The sequence below is a fragment of the Ascaphus truei genome, chromosome 6, assembly GCF_040206685.1.
Source record: "Ascaphus truei isolate aAscTru1 chromosome 6, aAscTru1.hap1, whole genome shotgun sequence".
In the NCBI taxonomy this organism is placed as follows: Eukaryota; Metazoa; Chordata; class Amphibia; order Anura; family Ascaphidae; genus Ascaphus; species Ascaphus truei.
Genome location: NC_134488.1, coordinates 100,856,943 through 100,879,994, shown reverse-complemented (window position 1 = coordinate 100,879,994; position 23,052 = coordinate 100,856,943). Strand labels below are relative to the sequence as shown.

Here is a 23,052-nt window from a genome sequence, read left to right as displayed (position 1 = left end):
GTATTACATTTATTTAATTTCCACTTATGAGTCATTTTATTGCACTTCTATATCACATCTTGTCACTTGATATATTTAGGGCGTAGCGCCTTTTTTACACCTTTTTTGCTGCACATTTATTTATATAGCGCCAAAAGTGTACTCAGCGCTTCACAAAGAATACAGTACAGGGAATTATAATTATACAATAAGTGCAGCAAAATCAGACAATAGGAAAGGAAATCCCTGCCCCGAAGAGCTTACAATCTAAGAGGTTTAATGGGAAACTTACAGAGACAGCAGGTGAGGGAGTAAGTGCATGTGTACTTATTTGGTATATCCCTGCTACTGCATTAGACACCTTTCATTATACATTAGTACATACTGTATGGCCCTTTATAGTCCATCCAAATGACTGGGAGTTGTCTTATGGAGTAACATTGTTTAGTAAATATGGCCCTTAATAGCTCTTCTTTGTAAATATGGTCCTTAATACCGATAGCTCTTGTTTGTAAATATGGTCCTTAATAGCTCTTAGTAAATATGACCCTTTGTGTTTTCATATTAGCTAAATGTTTTGGAGAGTTTTTCCAATCTTCAATTAATCTCATGAGTAATAATAATGTTTGAGGAACCTTGTATCTAAAGGTAATTGCAGTTATTATTCAAACAGCAAATAAATGTAGGGTTATTAGAATCTGATAAGATTTAATTTTACAGGACCCGGGGAAATAAATAGGGTATCTATTTTTGACAGTACATAAATAAGTAACATTTTTGCTTTCAGGGTGATTGAATAACCAATTACATTGACGTTGTTTAAATTATTTTTGTGCCTGCTATGTGACACTGTCCATTTAAATGAATCTAAACTGAGGCAGAAGATGAGCACAGTGAAGCATAGAAATGGCTTATTTTTTTGTATGGTAACCGCATGCTTTTATGTATCTAAATCTCCTCTCCCATAATGCTTGCTAACAAAAATGAAAACACTAAAGCAGCCACAATTGCTGCGCTGGGCCCTGATACACGATACAGTTCACATCCATTTTGGAGCAGTGCACCACGTTGTGAACTTGATTGTAGCCCTTACAAAATACATGACTACGGTTTAATTTTATTATCTAATGCAGGGGCGTGCAAACTTTTTTTGCTGGAGGGAACTGCTGGTGACTCGTGGAGGACGCCGGTGTGTTCAGTCACTGGAAAGCTTCCGCATGCGCCACATCCGCCTACGTCACGTCCGGTGACGGCAGTAGTCAGGGCGGAAGAAGCTGCCTGGTATTCCGGCCTCCGTGACTTGCCAGCACCTCCCCGCACTGTTTCCCCTATTCTCAGTATCCTCCAACAGCTGATTCTACGCGTTTCGCTTTTGCTTCGTCAGGAATCATGATTCCTGACGAAGCAACAGCGAAACGCGTAGAATCAGATGTTGGAGGATACTGAGAATCGGGTAAACAGTTCAGGGAGGTGCTGGCAAGTCACGGAGGCCGGATTACCAGGCAGCTTCTTCCGCCCTGACTAGTGCCGTCACCGGACGTGACATAGGCGGATGTGACGTATGCAGAAGCTTTCCAGTGACTGAACACACCGGCGTCCTCCACAAGTCACCAGTAGTTCTCTCCAACGAATTGTCTTTAATGCCAAAATGTGAGTGCATTACTTATATGCTATTTATGTGCAATATATATCCTTATTATACTACACTATTGTGCGCTCTCTCCTTTCTTTCTCCACATCCCTTTGGAGGTACCTTGAGTACTTTTCGATTCCATCATACATCAAGCTTACCAGATCATCAACTATAAGGCTTCCATCACCAGAGAGCTTCCAATAAAGGGCTCCCATCAGAGAGAGATGGATCTCTGATACATCTGTTATATCTGAACCAATTTGTGAGTGACACTAACACAAAGATTATTTTGGATTTCACTTATTAATACCATCTGCACTATTACAGGCATACCCCGGTTTAAGGACACTCACTTTAAGTACACTCGCGAGTAAGGACATATCTCCCAATAGGCAAACGGCAGCTCGCGCATGCGCCTGTCAGCATGTCCTGAACAGCAATACCGGCTCCCTACCTGTACCGAAGCTGTGCGCAAGCGGGGAGACTATAGAGCCTGTTACACATGCGTTATTTACATCAGTTATGCACGTATAGGACGATTGCCGTACAGTTCATGCATCGATAAGTAGGAAAAAGGTAGTGCTTCACTTTAAGTACATTTTCGCTTTACATACATGCTCCGGTCCCATTTCGTACGTTAATGCGGGGTATGCCTGTATACTATTTTTCCTAATTTTCACATATTACTTCGAGAACCACAGCGCCCCTCCTACCTGGAAGACAACGCAAGACTACATTGGACCCGGACAGTCCTTTAAAGGGTGTAGAGCTGCTGTATTTATTTGCATTTCACATATAATATTTCACTGATCACGTTTGGTGTAGGTTATTTATTCACTATATTTGTATATATATACTTATTTGTTTTTTAGGTTCACTGCTATTGGTTATCTTTCACCATTAATTCACTTCAGTTATTTCATAGTTAGAAGCGCCCGGTTCCATCTTTTTGTTTGTATATTTGATGATATGTTGGTTGGGAAGCATCGGAAGTGTGGCAAAAATTATGTAAACAAATTGCAGATGTAGCGAGACTTACTATCTCCACAGCTGCGTGGTAATGCGGCAGGGGGTCTGTGAGAGATGTGTGCACAGGTACATTAAATGGAGAACGATTAGGGTGAAATTATATCTTGGCTTTATTGCGCCTGTTCCTTTATCCAGGAAAAACATACCAAAATAACAAAATTAAAAAAAAACTATCCCTTTGTAAGGGCTAACTTACTTCCCCAGTCCCTATCTGCAGGACTGGAGAGATATTCCATTACCAGCCTCAGACCTCAAAGTCTCAGGAAGCACCTTAAGCAGATGGCCCTCCGTCTCAGTCTCTGGCGGGTTCCTGGGTCCTCTGTGTCCAGGAAATATAGGTCTCTGGGAGTCTTGCTCTCAGCACAGCCTTTGTGCTCAAGACAGTGTCTGTGTGCAGGCTTCTCTGCTCTCCTTCTATCAGCCCAAATGTGAACTAAGGAAATCTCTCTCCTGTGTCTCACATGAGACTTTTTAGAGAGCTCTCATTAGTCCAGGTGGAGACTAGTTAATTGAGTGGCTGCAATTAACTATCTCTCTGCTTTATTTAAACAGGGATAAGTCCCTGTTACAAGGTCCACGCTATTGGATCGGACCCCCTTCAGCGTTAATCCTCTGACTTTAATGCCACCGTGGCCCGTGACACCAGCTTGCCCCTTTGCTGAAGTCTCGCTACATCTGTAGGTATTTTTTTTATTGACTACAGTATATTCATTATGTATTTTATATGATTATAAGCGAAGAGACAGGGGTATATTCTATAAGCTCCGAGATCGCCGATCCATGCAGTCTGACACAGAAGCGCCATTGACTTCAATAGAGTTTCAGTGTCAGACCTCACGGATCGGCAATCTCGGAGCTTGTAGAATATACCCCATAGAGATAGATGATTAATAAATTAGCTAGAATTAAAGAAACATGATATAGATAGACATATTCTTTTGGGGGCTTGGGGCTATTTAGAAAAGTCCCCCAATTGCCAGCTTGCTCGTTCATGTGTTGGCTGGAGACCTTGATAAACATACAGCAGTCACTTTAAGAAATGTTGCATATTAGATCTATGAATACAATCAGGGCTGCGTCAGCTTTCATGGGGCACAGGACAAGAGTTTCCACTGTGGCCCCCATGTCAGTGACCTTGCGAGCGCCTCCCCCCTCCCCCCATCTTTCTCACACTTTCCCCCTCGCTCTCTCACCCCGCTCTATTTCTCTCTCCCATCTCATCCTCTCCCTCCCCCCATGTATTTCTCCTCCTCCCAGTCGTACGCCCCCACCTCTCTTACACCCTGTCCCACTAATATACCCCCTCCCTCTCTTACACCCCTACCTCTCTATCTATTACACCCCCACCTTTCCATCCTCATATACCCCACTTTCCCCCTCCATCTCTTATACTCCCTTTCCCCTTCTTACACCACTTTCACCCTCTAATACCCCCTGGCCCCTCCCTCTTTTACACCCTCTCTTCCCCTCCTTACTTTTACTTTAGGAGTGATTAAATATTTGTAAAGAAGCCAATGATGCTGATAAATGTATTCGATTTTTACTTCCTTTAGATTTTTTTCTTGAAAACCGCAGAAGGCTTTTGGCACGCATAAAGGTATGGTGTAAGGGGGAAAAATAGGTATGGGGTAAGGGGGAAATATACAGTAGGTATGGGGTAAGTGGGAAAAATAGGTATGGGGTAAGGGGGAAATATAGGTATGGGGTAAGTGGGAAAAATAGGTATGGGGTAAGGGGGAAAAATAGGTATGGGGTAAGGGGGAAATATAGGTATGGGGTAAGGGAGATAAATAGGTATGGGGTAAGAGGAAAAATAGGTATGGGGTAAGGGGGAAAAATAGGTATGAGATCAGGGGGAATAATAGGTATGGGGTAAGGGGGGGAGAGTATGGGCCTGGAGGAAGGGGCAAGCGGAAAGAGGTATGGGCTGATGAGGAAGCAGTATAGTATGAAGTAGAGGGCTGAAGGAGGAGGCAGTTACATGTGGGTTGTGGCCTGCGGAGGCAGTGCGGAGGGGCTTTGAGATGGCCTGCAGAGGGGCCCTGTGAATGGGCCTGCGCTCTGAAGGGGCCTGCGAAGAGGCCTTGAGATGGCTCATGGAGGGGCAATATGAAGGCCCACGGATGCTCCTCAAATAAGTAGGGGGATTTGTTATGGGCCGGAGGGAGGGTTATCAAGGGCCCGGGGATGGGGGGGGGGTTGTTATGGGTCGGAAGGAGGTTGTTATGGACGTAATGGGAGATTATGGGACGGAGTGGTGGTTGTTATCGTCTGGAGGAGGGAGAGACAGTACTGGGTGGTGGCGGGACCTAGTTTGGTTTTGGAATATGAGCATGGAGAGGCACATTGGCCAATGGAGTTTTGAGGGGGGCTGAGGGCAAGGCAGAAAGCCCTACAGGTCCACAGATCAGGCCCTCATGGCTTGGAGGAGGTGGGTGTTATTGGGGCAAAGTTGGGTGTTATTGGGGGGTGAGTATGGGCCCTGGGGAGATGTTATTAGGGGGGAGCAATTGAAGGGAGGGTTAGGGATCATTCTCTGGCTCACTCACACAGAAATATACACTGGGACAGGGACCGACAGACACTAGACAAACACAGGGTACACAACAACAAAAGACAATACAGTACAGATGCAGTGATAGTATTACAGTAACTGGGTAGTTTCAGTAAGCACCAGCACAGGCAGGAAGATTCAAACGTGTTTTTCACACCTGTGTGGTTACTTATTTATATCATCTAGTCTAGTCCCCGCCCATGAGGAAAGCCCTGATTGGCTCTCCTACTGTACAACTAAGCTGGTGTGTCATGTGTGTGTTTTTTACTGACTCGTTAACCGGCAGGTGAACTCGGGACCCCTGACTCACAGGGCTCGAGACAGGAGTCCCTGCTGCCCCCCCCCTGTCAGCGGTCCAGAATACAATATCAAAATGATGAAGATATTTTTAAAAATGTGAGGGCGATCAGACTAAGGCTAAATTACTGCACTTTGCATAAATAAATGTATCTAATAAAAATGGAACTAAACAAAAAAAGATATATTTACATGTGCGCAGTTTTATTTACACAATCTTCATCTAATATTTGAATTTAGAACAACTGGTATGTTTGTCTTCAATGTTTTGTATATCAAATTAATGGTTGTAATATTTCTACTGTGTACTCAGAATTTGTAAGTAACAATAATGTATTCACATATATATTGCTACTATTATATGCAGCGCTGAGCATAGTAGAATAATACATGCACAATGAGTTCCTACCCTGAAGAGCTTTGAAATATCACGGTTATATGAAGCAATATATTCACCTTCAGTGCCGCGGGAGTTGGCAAAGCAATGAACATTAGAGTATTGCTGACCTTGCAAGAGTTAAAATAGATTATACTTCACGTTAATAAGAACATGCTGCCAATATGGAAGTTTCTATTGCGTGCTATATGTTGGTAGGGGGGTACATGATGCTTATGATCAAACGGTGATCCGTATAAGGGCACACAGTACCACTACTTTTTATTTACAAATTCACAGTTCCACTTTCTTTTATCAGCCTTCCACTTTAGCATAAATAGGGTATAAATGTCTTTAAAATAAGCTGCAAAGAGCTTTGTGCAGTGTTTAACAGGTTTACCGGCTTCTTCTATATCTACTGAAGCGGCCGATAATTCCTAATTGCCTTCAACAGAAAATTTCTGCCAAAAACGGTCCGATCGGCCGCTTTGGCCGATATAGTGTAAGCCTCTCAGGGTTAATTTCTACTGCTTTTACTAGGCCACTACATGAGACTGTAAAGACTATATACTGAATATACAGTACCGCATATGGGTGGTATGTATGTTAGTACAATATGCATTTTCAACAAGGTTTCTAGTAATTGTTTCTATCCCCAAAAGCTTTTGAAGAGCACAAGAGTTTCCCTTACTTATTTCCCCGAATTGCTCTGATAGTTTTGCGCAATAATGCACTTGCTTTTTTTTTTTTTTTTGCTGCTGCTGCTGCACAGGAAGCAAGGCTTGTGTGACCCTAGAGCTGCCTTCATTATTTCTGCAGGAAAAATAGCTTTGCTCATGCTGGCTTCCCATCTATAATTCTGTAAGTCCCTGCTATGGCTAACACAAGCTTCTGCTGTAAGTAAGGAGTGATTGAACACAGCACTGCTAGAAGGGTCCCCCTAGTGCTGTATAACAGAAGTATAATTACAGGACTCCTGGTTTCTACTTGAACTGGAGGCTCTGCCAGTTTGGGTTTAAAGTTGTGGTAAATAATGCTCTCTTTTTTTTCTGAGGGTCATTGAAAGATCTAGGGGCAGCAATGTAAAGAATTTAACTGCACAGTAATCCTGAAAGCTACTGTACTAATGGAAAAACCTTATGGGGAGAAGGAGTGGCTCAGTGAGTAAAGACAGGGGAACCTGGTTCAATTCCCGGTGTCAGCTCCTTGTGACCTTGGGCAAGTCACTTTATCTCCCTGTGCCTCAGGCACCAAAAACATAGATTGTAAGCTCCATGGGGCAGGGACTGTGCCTGTAAAGTGCTACGTAAAACTAGCAGCGCAATACTGTACAAGAATATGTTATTATTATACGAAATCAGGATTTATTTTCCTGGGAGTTGTTACGTCTTGTAATACCAAAAGCACAGGAGGTGCATATAATAGTGAGAGAAGTTCACACCAGCCAAGGTCGAAATCATGATAATGATACATGTCATGTTTTCTTTAGAGTTCACTCTATTACACTAAAGTTGCGAACCAGTGTTCACCAATGTTCCTGAATTCTTCTATATATTATTGCAATGTAGATACTGTAATAGCCAATCTCCTCTGTTCCTTTGACCCCGGTAGCAAAGTTAGAGCAACATTTTAGAAGGGATATTGGCCGTAAGCGGTGCTCTGCCAGAAGGTGTCATGATATAGCACTGCAATGACCCATATTATTAAATATTGTTAAAATCTTCTTTGAAATGTTGGCTTTGTTGTGTATTTTGGATAATGATAAGTTTAAGACAATCATTCGTCCTTAAGTGGTCAACTGTCCATATTGCTGTTTTATTGAATACATACGTCTGGATATTATATAGCAAGTCTCATTGACTTTATCTGCTCATCTATGAAATGCTGCAGTAATAGCATTGTGTTCAAGGCATTAATCTGTGCAACAGGAGGCCTTAATTTAATGTCAGCAACTAGTATCACGTAGACAGTCATTCTGTCTTTTAGCACCTTGCATGTCAAGAGTAGACTGCCTGCTCTTTGGAACAATAGTTTATTTGTGGCATCCTGCTTTATCCATGTTTGTTGTGTGAGGGAATACAGTACTGTATATCACTGAACAATCTATGTTAGGCGATAGCCATACTCAATTCTCTGCTCATTGGTAGGTTGTTTGACATCTCAGGAAGACCCTTTCCATTAATAAGGACAGTCTAGTAGAAGGATGAGAATTGTATGGTGCTTTCAGAAATTAATATGTATGGATTTTAAAGGAAAGACTGTGGAACCGAAATACCAGGTTAATGGATCCCACCCATAGGACAGCAAACAGTATGTTGGATTTGAGTAATTTGAAAATTAGTTCAAAAGTGACTGCAACTCACTTTGTGGAAGTGCTCTGATAAACCAGCCAACTGTAAATAATCCACATTATTTGGTCACAACAGGAACATTTAAACTCTTACTTTCCAGTGACCCTTCCTAAATTCCTTGATATAGTTGCACCATCTTTCTAAATGTCGATAACTTAGAAAAGGACAGTAGGTTTTGACTGTACCTTCACTTGCCATTTGCAATGACTATATAACAGCCCATTATTCTCATTCAAAAGTAATAAATGGGTTAACATGTTAACAGTAATTCTAATTAATTTGCTCCACCTTCCAATATTTGTTCTTAATTACAGTTTCCGCTGTGCTATTTGCTTTAAGGGAGCAATCCAAGCACCTGTGTGAAAATGTTTACATTTTAATTTTTTACCAGGATTGAAGCCCATTAATTTCAGCTCTGGGAACCCCCTGCTTCTGGAGATACTTACCTCTGTGGTAGGTGCCAGTAGCCACTCCGGCTGGGCTAGCTGGGCTTTAAAGTTTAAAACTCCCATGTCACGTGGGCCAAAAGGAAGCGGAACTTAATGACATCCCAGCTTTCTATTGGCCCGCAGGGCACGGGCGCTTTGAAACACCGCCATAACATGAACCTTGGGAGACGAGCAGAGCGGCTACTGGCACCTACTGCGGAGCTAAGTATCTCCAGAAGCAGGGGTGTCCCCGGAGCTGAAAGTTATGGAGTTCAGCTCTGGAGACCCCCTGCTTCAATCCTGGGTAAAAGAAAAAGAGCCTGGGTTGCTGCTTTAAAGGTACTATTCAGAGATACTGTATGTTTCCTGTACAAATACTGTATGTTTCCCTTATTACGGAGACAGAGGATCGACTACCGCTTTAAATTTCTACTGGTTGACTGTTTACATAGATTATGTTTTTGTCCAGCATACTCAAAGAGAATTATGCCTGAAGATGTTTGTTTGTATAGGCTTCTTATACGTCAACCTACTGTAAGTGCGGCCTTCACAATCTCCCACTGACAGTGTAATGGGCAGCACTTTAAAAGGCAGTCGGGCAAAGCCCATGAATCTGAACCATATACCAAAGCACATGACAATGGCTGAAAATGTTGCCTATAAAATTAAACTGAGGGGTCCTAATTTAGACTGAGATAATGTCGGTCAGGGACACAATTGCACAAAACTGCCATTGATTTGAATGGGAGTTTATGTGCAATTGGCCCCGATCGTCACTATCACAGTTTAATGAATAAACCTCTATGTTATCTGAACTTGTAAACGGTAATACAGTAGGTATTACACAATATGTTATAATAGAATTACTTGGGTAGTTTTTACACTAAATAGCAAAAACATGGACTTCCAGGAGGTATGCCCTAAAAATGGCATCTTATAATTCATGCTCTCTGCCTACTCATCCTTACCCTGCTGCCATCCTTAGTATAGTGACTCAATGTGCTGGTTTGAACTGCAGCGGAGTGTAGGTCTATCAAAGAGTTATGCATCAAGATCTGTTTTGATACAGACAGATTTCCCCTGGGCGTCCAGTGCGTGATTGCGCTCCCTACCAGGTAAACACATTGTATAACGCCTCGGAGCTGCTACATTGTTTTCTTATGTTGACGGACTCACTCAAGATATCAGGGTTGAGCTGGTTTGGTCTCTTCTTTTCTGGGTCATAGATAAGTCAGTTCTAAGTACCAGTACCGGCCTTTGCAAGATTAAGGCCTGCTGTGGGTGCTGTGTCTCCTGAGAACGACATAACGTGTATATTTGCTCGTGGCTGGATGGAGACATACTTTTGCAGCGTGAAACATTTTCTCTAAAGGAACAGGTGAAAGCGCTCACCTATTATTAAGCTAACTCAATGCCAGTCATTTATTTATAAAATGTTTTACTAGGACGTAATGCATTGCGAGTTACCTCTCATTTTGGAGTATGTCCTGGGCATAGAGTTATGATGACAAATTCATGGTTACAAATACATAGTTACATTAAGTGAACAGGGTTATACATAGTACAGCTCAACCCCCTTATAATGCTGTGTTTGCGGTCCAAAGAATCACATCGCGTTATAAACGGATCGTGTTAGAAATAATGTACAATTGTGTGCATTGTACAATAAAGTATTTAAGATACCAATAATCGTGTTGTAAAGTATTCAGAAATACGAAAATTGGGAGCCATGCTGGCATCGCGTTATAAGCGGATTTGCGTTGTAACGGATCGAGTTATAACGGGGTTGAGCTGTATACAAGACATTGCACGCACAGGTAAAGATAATATACATTATTGCATATGTAACACGCCCTTGAAGCCCCAGTAAGCCCCTGAAACTCAATATGTATGCAATACACTCAACCTAAACGTATGTGACCATTACGTTTTATTTCCTGCTTTTCTAAAGACTTTTAAAATGTATATGATTTCAAATTACACTGAATAGGATTTGTGCACAGAGAATACTCTGTGTCCATCTGTCATACACAGCTTTAAACATGGATGTCACAGCTCAACAGCTCATCAAGGAGGTGTCAAAGAAAATCACACTTCATATTGTACAAAGTTTTACTTGCTTTAAGGTTGACCTTACTGTACCTAAAAAGGACACCCTGGATAGAAATGCACCCTTTCCTTTGAGAGTAATGGCCCTCTGGAGTTTTGAAGAGACTTTCCCTTAGTAAAGCTTAAGATGACGAGTTTATGCTCAGACAAGAGAACTCTGAACCTACCATTATGTTGGAGTTTGCTCTTAACTCTAGTATGGCTTTTATGAGATGCTGAAAACCTCAGAGAACATTTCATTCTTACATTTATTTGGAAAATCAAGGTGTCTCAAGTGCTTAGACTGCAAACTTTTTTTCTTTCAGGATTATTCCATCACTTCTTTTTAAAGGAGAAAAAAGAACTATTAGACTCTTTCCCCCTTTTCTATCCATGTTGCTGTCATCTATCGCCCCTGTAATAGGGACTTATAAATGTTGAGAAAAACTGTCTCTAAATCGAGCAGTGGGCTGGTTAATTGCACATGCAATCAACCAGACTCCACCTGGCTGATTAAGACTGTGTTAGAAAAAATACTGTTTTGAGAAACAGGAAGTAGATTTCCTTAGCGCACAACTAGGGCTGACCAGAGGAACAGATGTCTTTAGCTTCAGAAGGACTGTATGCTGATAGCAAGACAAGGGGACCAGACCCCATACCTGGACACAGACATTGCCATAGCACACATGGGTGCTGACCCAGGAGAGCAGAGAGGCCTTCCCCTACAGCTATGACAAATAGATAAGAGACTTTCTTCTTGGACTGTTGTATATCTATTTGTATATATGTTTGAGGGTGGTAAGTAGTTTAGCTACCCATCCGGTTAGAAAGGGACGGAGTAAAGGAGTAGATATTCTCCAAAGTGGAGTAGGCCTTTATTTTGTTTATTTTTAGTGGTTTTGCCATGTTAAAGGAACAGGCGCAATGAAGCCTCATTTTAGTTTCACCTTAAAATTCTCTCCATTGCTAATTTTCCCCTGTAACCGAGGATGAAGTCTCTGTGCTCCTCTCCTCATCTCATCCTGCAACTTGTCCCCTTGATCCTATTCCCTCACCTGTCCTCGGCTCCCTCTCTGGCACACTAAGCCCTACCCTAGGTAACCTTTTTAACTTCTCTCTCATCTCCGGCACATTCCCATCTTCCTTTACACATGCACTGATACCACCCATTCTAAAGATAGCCTCTCTTGATACAATGTTTCTTTCTAACCGACCGATCTCTCTTCTCCCCTTTGCCTCCAAGCTATTTGAGCGGCTTGTATACAACCACTTAATTCACTTTCTCTCCCCAAGTCTAAGGGTCATTTCTCCTTACTAATTCTCCTTTATATCTCTGCTGCCTTCAACACCCCTGTAAAAGGGAATTAACCCTCCAGCAAATAAGAGAGGTACATGAGAATTTTACCAGGTAGTGTTAGGACCTGCAAATTGATCATGTTGATGTTGGCTACAGGCTTATAACTCTTTGGCCAAAGGGTTTAACTAAATGACCCTTACTCATGAGCAATTAGCACTGAAGTATTGTACTATATGTTCTGTCACTTTGTATGTTTTGCTGGGCCTTTCTGTTTTTGTTTGTAGGGAATTAACCCTGTCTCAATGAGGCTTCAATAGAAAGCCACAATGGTCTGTGTAATCTAGCAGGGAGCTGGTTAATTGCAGCTAGACAATTAACCAGTTTCCATGTGGTTAATCAGACAATATAAAAGCCTCCTGGTGGAAACTGACAGAGAGACTCTTGATCACACAGGAGGACTGTGTGCTGACATGAAGTCACAAGGACTGCAGACTTCTATTCCAGGACACAGCGGACCCTGGAACATGCCAAAAGCTGGCCCCTCAATGGACACCAACCCAGACCCAGAGACTGACATAAAGGGCCCCTGCTTACAGGTACCTCTGTGGACTTTGGGGTTATAGGTTGGTAAGAGGCTTTAACTCCCAGCCTTGCAGATAGGGACTGGGGAAGTGAGTTAGCCCTTACACAAGGATAGGCTGTTTATTTGTTTATTTTTGTATTCGCTTCACTGTTTAAAGTGACAGGCTGAATAAAACCATGGTTTAATTTCCACAAATCTGTCTCCCTGGTTGTACCTCTGCACATGTCTCTTACAACCCCCTTCTCCTGCACAATCTCCACTCCATGGCCTCCATGATGCAGCCCTCTCCTGGTTCGTGGCATAACTATCCAACCACTATTTGCGTGTTTCCCTTCCTGGTGTCTCCTCCTTTCCACTCCCTCTTTCTGTTGGTGTCCCACAAGGCTCTGTCCTTGGCCCTCTGCTCTTCTCACTCTTCTCTTGGTGAATTAATAAAATGTTTTGGCTTTCAGTATCATCTCTATGCCGGTGATACCCAAATGTACCTCTCTTACCCCTCCCTCCCTCTCTCTTTCTTGTCCCGTGTCACCAACTGTCTCTCCACAATCGCCTCCTGGATGTCCCATGGTTACTTGAAGCTTAACATATCCAAAACAGAACTAACACCCGTTCCCCCATCCACTGTCACCCCTACACACAAACTCTCCGTCACTATCAATAATACTACCATCTCATCAACACCCCAAGCCTATTGCCTATGGGTCATGTTTGATTCTGCCCTCTCCTTCATTCTTCAATTTTACTCCCTCATTAAGTCCTGTTTTCTCCACCTCCAAAATATCGCTAGGATATGCCCTTTTGTCACTCATGACACAACGAAAATCCTAAATCACTCACTCATCTTGTCCCATGATTCTTGATGCCCCGTATGTTCTTGATTGGAATCGGGAGAGTCTGGAATAGATATAGGATTCGCAGAAGCAAATTCATTTTTATACAGTGGACACTCCCAATCCAAGATATACAGTATTGTACGTAGACCAAATTCTAATGTCTTCTTTGACAGTTTTAAGTAATTTGGGGAAATTTGCCCGATATAGAGATTTGAAATCTCAAGTGATCTGGATCCCCAGGTATTTAATCGCCCCAGGCTACTAATTGAAATTGATGGATATCAGTTTTTCTGACTCTTTTGTGAGGTTAATGTAAAGTACAACATATTCTAATAACCATTTGCTATTTGTGAATATATTACCTTATGTAAATTAAATTCTAGATGATAATAGCTTTTTTTTTGCTTCTGTTTTGCACCAGTTTTGAAGTTTTGATACGCTGCATGAAACATCCCTTCACTGGTCACATCATTCCCAAAACTGACATTTTGGCAAAACAATGAGGTGACAGTTGCTTAGAATCAGAGTCTCCATGGTCGGCCCTTCAAATCTTATTCATATGAACTTACAGTAGTCTCATCCACTTGGAGTTGGTCTCGTTCAATGGATAGCAGTCTTATTCATGCTTAGAATCAATGACCTCATGGGAGATTCTCTCACTAAAGCATGATTTATCCCAAACAGTCATTTTGATCAATGGTCCATGATATCCATGCCTAACTGTGTCTTCAGGGAATGCCTTTCGGGTCAACCTTGAAGATGTAGTGTAACCTGCCTCCATTCATACTATGAATAGCCTGCCTCCATTCACACTATCAGTCAGATGCAACAAACTGTGCAAGAAGATTTGCCAGCACTACCACTGACTGTCTATGTTAATGGCAGTAGTGCAAACATAGCCTGTTGCACAGTTTAATGACTCCTGGCATTTGTGTTCCAAACATAACATGTTACTTCTTGCTGCTTTTCCCAGGCTGCATGGTTTCAGACAAAGGGGTGTAACAAGGGAGCTTTTATCGTTCGTCAAAAGGATAATATAACTTGTAATAGCCCTGAATAAAACAAGACTTTAATCCAACTTTTTAAGTGTACATGTATGATAAATGTTTGTATAAAATGATGAAGCCGTATGCACACACAACAATATGTGTACTAGGGTCTCCCAAAAAGCTAGCACTATCCCGTGAAGCACAGGAGGGGTGATACATATGTATTATTATGATAGTGTTTTATTATATTATACATGGTAGAACAATTCACACACAGTTAAATTGTATTTTGACTTTAAAGCCCACTCATATGAATGAGCCTTAAGGTGTGTGATAAGACATAGCACAGTTTAGTGAAAACGGGCCAAAACATGGTTTGGAATATTTCATGATAGTACAACTATTTTACTACCTTATTGTTAAGAGACTCTTAAAGCAGCAATTTGTGCTTCTCGCAATTTTATTAAGGTTCTATTTCTTTCTTTCTTTTTTTTTTTTTAAAGAAAGGAACACAAATATTAATTTAGTTATCTCCATAGGCTGCCGGCACACAGAATACAGTGCAGATCCTGCATCAAAGACTTTCAGATGCAAAAGTGGGGCAGAATTGATGCAAAGAAAACAGTCCCATTGAAAACTATAGGATTTCTTTCTCGTAAAAATCTGGATGGGACGCCACCTTTCGTAAAACTGGCGTTACCGGAGCCATGTTATTTGAAGGGAACGCACGATAGTACTAATTTAACCTGACGTTAAGCCTATGCTAATGAGATATACAACGGAACGTGTTTGTGCATATAATTACCTTTGTGGATATGTGTTAAACCCAGGGAAAATAACGTCCATTACTCATTTAGGTAACCTGATGTTATTTGTCCTGATTTAACCGGGCTTAGTGCATCACCCACCCAACTAGATATGTAAAATCACTACTTGATACCTTCATGCTCACCCATATAGCATGAACTGAAGCGCCCCATCTTTACATTCTGGTCCAGCATTTTCTAGCTATACTCTACAGACAATGATAAATGTCTTCCCAAAACAAGCACAGTAAACAGAGACCCACAAAGTTCACAACATTACAGGATGTGTGTCATTCATCAGAAGTAAAAAGCCTTCTCCAACAGCTGCCACATATCATTAGATAAACATTGTACTAAAAACAGTCGATTATCAAATCTCACTTCAATATTCAGAGTCTCCTTGATGTAACAGGCAGCCAAAAGAAGCACAACAACTAACTCCATTAAAATACCAAGTAGGATTCACTGGTGTTAGGCTTTCAAATGGTTTCTAAATGTAATTTGTGCACTTCTGGGGGACTTTTCTTACTGGTCTGTTTTAAGACTTTGGTTTCTTCCTCGGGGTCGCTCACACTTCCTACTTTAAAAGAGCTTATTTTCCCTAACGACGGGTGAATCCTATCTGCTGTGTGGAGAAAGAGAAAAAAAATTTATGCACTCAATTAACCCGTCGTGTGCCCGAGAGACACGGAAAAGAATTGCCTTGCAACGTTTTGGAGGCCCCAGGGGCATTGAAGGGGTTGATTCCACCTCCCTTTTAGCTCTCCTTTGAGAAAGCCACTTAAATAGACAGTTGTACAATATACATTATAGGAACATTTAGAATCAGGCTAAAAAGAAAAAACAGACATGAGGAGTGGAAGGTATTCTGGAACTGCAGTCTCTTCTGAATTAAGAGGACGTTTCATCATTTTCACCTTCCATTTTTGGTTGTCCTTGCTAACCCCCGCAGCCCATGCATTTTGATGCAATATAGTGAGGCGTTGGATTAACATCAAGTAATAGCACCATGGGTTGATTATTCCTGAGGGTATCTAGCACCAAGCAGCTTATTTTTCTAATAGCGCCAAAAGTATTAGTCATCTTCCTTATAATAGCTAAGATGAAGGTAATTAAAACTGGCCTGCTATCGGAACATCTGTGGCCCCACAGATAAATCTCCCCCATAAACCTAACAGGTCTCTCTCACTTGGAGGCTTCTAACATCTGGAAAGTGTATTTACAACTGCTGTACATTAAACAAAAGCTCCTGTATGGGTTCATAGAAGCAGCACTATACGTGTTGCATTGTTTGCTTTCTATTTTTTTGCTATAGGATTGAAGCCGGGGGTTCTCTGGAGCTGAGCCCCATAATTTCAGCTCCAGAGACCCACTGGTTCCAGAGAAAGTTACCTACAGAGGGGTGCTAGTATCTATACAGGCAGAGAAACTGTGTGCCTAACATAATGGTGGCGTTTAAATGTCACGCATCACACGAGCCAACAGGAAGCCGTGACGTCATCCAGTGCGGCTTCCTCTTGACCTGCATGAAAAGGACCTATAGGCTCCACAGAGATACCGGCACCCACAATGGAGGTAAGTATCACTGGAAGCACGGGGTCCCTGGAGCTGAAATCAATGGGGTTCAGCTCCGGATACCCTCTGCTTCAATCCTATAGCAAAAAAACAAAAAAAAGCAAACAATGCAACATGTAGTGTTGCTTTAAGAGATATGAATGAACCTGTAGTACATGTATAATGTAAAATTACCATCAACGGTTCCTAGACTTCTATTGAAGTCCTATTAGACCAAATTCAGTCAAATTATTTCAATAAAAAATGTAATTCTAGATGGTTAGAATCACATTCATTTGGGCTCTGGATTTAGCAATTCCATTCCCCATTGACATCAACAGCATTCAGACATCGTCCCCCTTTGCTTGCGGATTACCACTTTAATATCTTTCATTTTGCAAAGTAAGCTGCAGTTTCACTTCTCACACCCAGATGGCACTAGACAATGTCAGCAGCTATTCAGAGCAGGAGACAGTAGACTCTGACACCCCTAGATTGTAATAGGTCAAAACTGGTGAGGAGCAGAGAGGGTGGTAATTGGAATGCAGTTGAGATAGAGACAGAATGTAACAGAGATACACAGTGAGATACACAGATGAGCAGTGAGTGAGAGACAGACGCTAAAGAAGCAGCCAAGACAGAATAAGAAAAACCTGTATAATAGAGGGAAGAAAAGAACAAAGAAAACAAGGCAAGCGGTTGACTAAAGAGAAATGAGGGACAGGCATGGGGAAGAGGGTAGACTTTGGGTGTGGGAGTTTAGGTATAAGTAAGGATAAAGTTAATTTTAGAGAATTAATTTCTCTGCAAGATTATTGGTGCAAATATTCTTCCATTTAACTGGTATTTCATAATTTTCAATGCAATAACACACTAGTACAGTTGTGCCCAACACCAGTCCTCCATGGCCACCAACAGGTCAGGTATTACGATATCCCTGCTTCAGAATAACTGAGTCAGAATGACTGAGCCACTGATTGAGCCACCTGTGCTTTAGCAGGGATATCCTTAAAACCTGACCTGTTGGTGGCCCCTCGAGGACTGGAATCGGCCGCCCCCTGCACTAGAGGTTAGATCGGAATGATCAAAATAAAAAATGTCTCAGTTGGGCCCCTGCATGCTTCCCCAATTCTGCAACGGTAAAATCAAACCACTGTTTTTATCATCCCATAAAAAAATCAGTAACGGAACGTTTTAATTTGTTTTTCTTATCCTTAAAATGCTTACAGTATTTGCCAATAGCCATAAAAACGAGGGACACACACAGCGCCAGACTCCATGCTGTCTTAAAGTACTAGTAATACATTCAACTATATCTTATGTGGGGTCAGGGTTTCTCAATAACACAAAACAGGTTCATATAATTACAGGCAGATATTTGGTAGACAGAGACTTCTTACAAGAATACTAAACCACAGAAACCTGGCACATGACGACTTCAATTATATTCAATAAGAAAAGATGGAATATGTGTGAGAATAGTTCTTGTGCTAGATGGTACAGATGTAGCAGGCATTGTTGCTCACACTGGTGCGTGCCTCGGGTGCAATAGTCCGAAAGCCCCGCTGGTGCGGTGTGTGTCCCGCTACAACACACCGTGTGTGTCTGGCTACAGCGCACCGTGTGGCCCCCTGTTACAATGCACCGTGCCCCCCGTTACAATGCAATGTGTGTGTCCCATTACAATGCACTGTGTGTGTCCAGTTACAATGCACTGTGTGTGTCCCGTTGCAATACACTGTGTGTGTGTCCCGTTACAATGCACTGTGTGTGTCCAGTTACAATGCACTGTGTGTCCCCCCCATTACAATGCACTGTGTGTGTCCAGTTACAATGCACTGTGTGTGTCCCATTGCAATGCACTGTGTGTGTCCCGTTACAATGCACTGTGTGTCCCGTTGCAATGCACTGTGTGTCCCCCCGTTACAATGCACTGTGTGCGTCCAGTTACAATGCACTGTGTGTGTCGAGTTGCAATGCAATGTGTGTGTCCAGTTACAATGCACTGTGTGTGTTCCGTTGCAATGCACTGTGTGTGTCCCGTTGCAATGCACTGTGTGTGTCCAGCTACAATGCACTGTGTGTGTCCAGTTACAATCCACTGTGTCCCCCGTTGCAATGCACTGTGTGTGTCCCCCATTACAATGCACTGTGTATATCCCGTTACAATGCACTGTGTGTGTCCAGTTACAATGCACTGTGTGTATCCAGTTACAATGCACTGTGTGTATCCCGTTACAATGCACTGTGTGTGTCCAGTTACAATCCACTGTGTGTCCTGTTGCAATGCACTGTGTGTGTCCCCCATTACAATGCACTGTGTATCCCGTTACAATGCACTGTGTGTATCCCGTTACAATGCACTGTGTGTATCCCATTACAATGCACTGTGTATATCCCGTTACAAAGCACTGTGTGTATCCAGTTACAATGCACTGTGTGTATCCAGTTACAATGCACGGTGTGTATCCAATTACAATGCACTGTGTGTGTCCAGTTACAATGCGCCATGCCCCATCCCCGCTACAATGCACTGTGTGTCCTACTACAACGCACCGTGTGCTTCTCATTACAACGCGCCTTGTGTGACCCATTACAATGCACCATGTGTCCCGTTACAATGCACCGTCTGTCACACTACAATGCACCGTGTCCCCCCGCTACACTACACTGTGTGTCCCGCTACAATGCATGTGTGTGTCCCGTTACAATGCATGTGTGTGTCCCGTTACAACGCACCGTGTGTGTCACGCTACAATGCACCGGTTGTGTCCCACTTCAATACACCATATGTGTCCCGTTACAATGCACCGTGTGTCCCGTTACAACGCACTGTGTGTGTCCCATTACAACGCACCATGTGTGTCCCGTTACAACGCACCATATGTGTCCCTTTACAATGCACCGTGTCCCCCCCGCTACAATGCACCGTGTGTGTCCCGCTACAATGCACCGCGTGTGTCCTGCTACAATGCACCGTGTGTGTCTCTTTACAACGCACTGTTTGTGTCCCGCTACAAAGCACCGTGTGTGTCCCGCTACAACACACCATGTGTGTCCTGCTACAATGCACCGTATGTCCTGCTACAGTGCACCGTGTGTCCTGCTACAGAGCACCGTGTGTGTCCCGTTACGACGCACCGTGTGTCCCATTACAACGCACCATGTGTGTCTCCCGCTACAATGCACCGTGTCTCCCGCTACAATGCACCGTGTGTCTACTGCTACAATGCACCGTGTGTCTCCCGCTACAATGCACCGTGTGTCTCCTGCTACAATGCACCGTGTCTCCCGCTACAATGCACCGTGCGTCTCCCGCTACAATGCACCGTGCGTCTCCTGCTACAATGCACCGTGTGTCTCCCGCTACAATGCACCGTGTGTCCCGCTACAATGCGCCGTGTGTGTCCCATGACAACGCACCATGTGTGTCTCACTACAATGCACTGTGTGTGTCCCACTACAATGCGCCGTTTGTGTCCCATTCCAACGCACCATATGTGTCTCACTACAATGCACCGTGTGTGTCCCGCTACAATGCACCATGTGTGTCCCGCTACAATGCACCATGTGTGTCCCGCTACAACGCCAGCGGGAGCAATAACAGCTGCTACATCTGTATAGACAGGAGAAAAAGTGTTGTTTTTTATGTGGAATTCTATATATTTTTTCTTACCCAAGTATATCAATTTGCAGACATCTGTTTTTTTATGTTTCATATATTATTTTTTTTACATTATCCTGATAAACCCCCCACCCCCTCACTCCTTGTATGTCCACCAGCAAAACACGCTGAGAAGCAAGGGCAATTAAATAAAGAAGGAGCAGCTTTTCAAATGGAAATTGATAAGCCTTCCAGAGCCAATAGCCCATGAAACACGGACAAAAAGAGTATAATGCAGAACATCTGAATGTATAAACACATACACTCGGTCGCATACACAAACAGAGACACACACACATAAATGCAATCATCCCTTTCCACAATTTTGCACTATAACTTGTAGCTCTAAACATTCAGCAGAGATTTAAAAATCTACCATCAACTTAGTCAACATACAGTTAGTAGATTGTATCCAATATCACTAATCTTTCCATAATCCAAAATGTACTAGGAGTCTTTTTAAAACGACACCTTTACTAGGGTAAGGATTAGATGGTTTTCTGGAGAAAAAAAAATGATGTTCCCTACAGGCAAAAGTAAGACAGGATTAATTTTTTTAAATAGGGGTTTACAGAATAACCTACACAATATTCCTCTAACATGAATGCCCTTGATCTTTTCCTGCAAGAGAAATGTTTTTTTTCTATTAGGAGGATCATACTTGGACTTTAGAGACAATGTTTATAAAGGGAAGTAATCCTAATACAGAGTTTTTGGAATCACAATCGAAACCATATGCATGTTTTAAATAACAAAATATTAGGTGACCTTTTAGATCCAAGATCTAATAAATGGGGAGGGGGGGAGAGAACACCTTGATCCCTCTTTAGATTTCGGGACTGTTCCTTTACCCCCATACCCAGGCCCTTTGCTCTCACCAAGGTCTAGTATAAAAGTAGGGAATGTGTCCAGCTTACCTTTTCATTGCACCGTTCCCAAAACCAGTAGGGACAGAGGCAGCCAGCAGTGAGCTAGGACCTGCCAGAACAGCCCAAGATTGCCTTAGTACATCCCTGTGTCAGTCCCATTGATGTCATGCAGTGACAATCAGAAATACAAGATGAACACAGGGGAAAAATCAAAACATGCTTATGCACCAGGCACAAATCTGACCCCTCTCTGAAAATAGTGTTCCAAAATCTAGGGGGCGGGGGGGGATTTCTCCTCCCCAGATAATCTGCTTGAGGTTTTATTTGTGCACTCCCCCTTTTTTCTTCTTATTCTGCCTTGCTCAGAGTTTGCTCTCAATCCTGTTTTCTGTTCTTCCTTTCCTGTCTCTGCTTCCCCCAAGGTTGTTGAAAATCTATCAAGGTAAAAAAAAGCTCATTACACATGTTGCATCCAAAGTTAACCAGCACTGAGTAGACGTAAGCTTGTTCTTCACGTTTCATTGTTCTTTGTCCTGCTAAGGAGAATGGCAGGGAAAAGGAGGAGAGGGGGGTTCACTGGTCAAGCATGGTGAGAAATAAGAAAAATAATTCCACCCCCCCTGATTTCTAAAGCAAATCTTCTGCTTTATTTCAAGCGTCGCTGTTCATTAATAACCTGACTGCATGTTGCATCTACACAGGTCCCTGTTCTCCAGTTCTTCTCTCTGCTTCTGGATGGATTAAAAGAGCAGTTCAAATGTCTCTTGTCATTCTGCTGCTTTCTCTCTTTCTTGTCCTCTTTCGACTCACTCTCTCCTCCTCTCCTTCTTGTTAGACAGGCATGTCCGTGCTAACTGATGTATTCTTTTAGCCCTTCTTTCACACAGATGCATACAGTACACTCAGATTCAGACAGGGCTGGAGAGACAGAGTGAGATACGCACACACACAGGGAAAGCAAGCAAGAGAGACAGAGGCACACACAGGGACATTAACATTCAGAACCAATAGCACCTCATACCACGGCAAAGAGAGCAATTTAAAGAGATAACTCGGACACTGCTGGTAACCAGCCTTACCCTTACTATACAACACTGTGACAAGACTGACTTCTAGAGCTTGGGGACAAAAAAGGGGTTAGTAGCATTTCTGAGAATGATTTTATCTTGATATGGATACACTGGGAAATGCCAGTGGCTAATAAAAGATAAGCGAGAGAGTGGAAATATTGATGCAAAAAGCTAAACATAAATTACACCTCACATAAGTGATGCATAGTAATTGATATTTATTATGCGATAACACTACACAGAAAGGAGATGGTATATTGTACATCCCAACCACAAAAATCATTTCAATGTATTCAAACTGAAATAGTATGTCAGTGCATCATTTGCAGGTTGTGATACTTTTCAGTAGTCCAAAATAAAAATACATACATAGATGCCATTCATGATCTTTTTGACACCAACCAGATATTCAGCTTGTGCTATTTTGTTCTTGGAAAGCAGTGTATGTATAATCTTATTGTTGAGCCAATCACAGAAATCATAACCTGAAAAGAACACGGTTATCTCTAGCAACAACACGCCAACGTAACTCACAATCTATTTTAGCAAAGAAGGCAAGGGAGAAATGAGTAGTGGTTCAACAGCATTGGGCATTAGGTACAATACTGGCAGCAGATGTACAAACTTCCCCACATCAACCCATCCGATTTGG

At 42.4% G+C, this 23,052-nt stretch overlaps 1 protein-coding gene across 1 annotated transcript in view; it reads right to left on the bottom strand.

The window, feature by feature from the left end:
* Positions 1–22,289, bottom strand: part of GRIN2D (glutamate ionotropic receptor NMDA type subunit 2D) — a 370,096-nt gene extending 347,807 nt beyond the window's left edge. The window contains exon 1 of the mRNA XM_075605369.1: positions 21,379–22,289. The gene's annotated coding sequence lies outside the window, so the exon portion shown is untranslated. The remainder of the gene's footprint in view (positions 1–21,378) is intronic.
* Positions 22,290–23,052: the final 763 nt, after the last annotated feature.